Below are 1,689 nucleotides of genomic sequence, written 5' to 3'. Positions count from 1 at the left end.
TGAAACATTATTACTTTTATGCAGGGGTGAAATTCCAAACAAAAATTACAGGCATTCAGCTGGGTGAAGTGGATCTGTTTTTAAGAAATAAAAAAATCTACATGTAAACATAAAAAAAAAATAGCTCAAATAAGTCCCGGTACTAGTACCGGTAGAATTTCACTCCTTCTTTTTCGGCATTCTTTTCACCACGCATACTTGCTTTATTATCATAGCCTTGTCCACGACAATATTGGATGTCCAAGCCAAAGTTTTCTATTTCTGCTAAAATGGTTTAAGATAGATCTATAACTGTTGTTCCTAGCATTAGTAGCAAACCAATGAAATGCTTTTCAATTTCAAAAATATTGCATTCAGCAGGGCGCAATATCATTGTAATTTCTTCAGTATGTCTCACGTCTTTTGTACAGTCCAAAATATATGTGTAAATTTTGCCTCCCTCACTTACCTTTCTATCTACCTTTCACCTTTTTAGTCATTAAATCAATTGATCCGTTTTGAATGGTCTTTACATAACATAACGTTTTGGGACAACATGGGACTTATTGGTCCATCTCGGCTGTTCCATCCTCTAAACTAAATTAAAATAATTAAAACATATCTTAAAGCTAGTCCTTATCATTCATATACTTATCAAGCTTTTTCTTAAACTCACTGAAATTCACAGCCTCTACAACATCCGAAGGCAACCCATTCCAAAAGCCAAATACCCTGTTAGAAAAATAAAACTGTCTTAGCTGAAGATGATTCTTACATTGCCAAAAATTAATGTTTATGTACCCTAGTCCTAGTATTCTCACTGTTAAATATGAAAAAAGATGATACATCAACACTATCAATTCCCTTTACAATCTTAAACACCTCAGTCAGATCCAATAACTCTTCTTTTTGCAAGAGAAAACAATTTGAGAGATTTCAGCCTCTCCTCGTATGACAACCTCTCCATCCCAGGCAACATTCTAGTAACCCTTCTCTAAACCCTTTCCAACAATTCAATGTCTTTCCTAAGGTAAGCAGCCCAAGATGGAACACAATATTCCAAATGTGGCCTAACCAGTGACCTGTATAATGAAATTATAACTATTTTAGACTTGTAATGAACATTTCTGTAGATATAACCTAAAATCCTATTTGCCCTACCACTAGCAAAAGTCCACTGCTTGGATGGCTTTAGAGAATGATCGACTATTACACCAAGATCCCTTTCTTTCATAACACTGTTAAGTTTTCCCCATCCATTTCTGGGGTAGTGAGTGTGTATTTCATTCCACGTGACACAACCTAAATGTTTTTGCATGAATGGATCAAATTTAGCAATCCTACTAAATGTTTACAGGCTTATTCATATAATGTTTTTCGTTACCACGAAAGGCTAAGTTATGTGATTCCAAAAACTGCAAGATAGCAAGAACTTTTTCTCAAATATTTATCCACCGTTGTTTATCTAGTTCCATTTGAGTTGTTTGTACATGTCTTTCAATTTATTCAAACTCTAGCCATTTCATCACACATTCTTTGAGTTCTTTATTATTTTCATGCGGTTTTAAAATCAAACTTAGATTTTTTAGTCTGAACAACCTTGAGAAGCAAGAACAATCCTTGTTTGTAATTTTGAAAATAAACAACAAGCAAAGCAAAATACTGTGTTTATTTTGAAAATACACTTAAAACTTCGATCATGGCTTTTTC

The sequence above is a fragment of the Limulus polyphemus genome, unplaced genomic scaffold, assembly GCF_000517525.1.
Source record: "Limulus polyphemus unplaced genomic scaffold, Limulus_polyphemus-2.1.2 Scaffold1186, whole genome shotgun sequence".
Classification (NCBI taxonomy): Eukaryota; Metazoa; Arthropoda; class Merostomata; order Xiphosura; family Limulidae; genus Limulus; species Limulus polyphemus.
Note: the sequence above shows the minus strand (reverse complement) of the source record.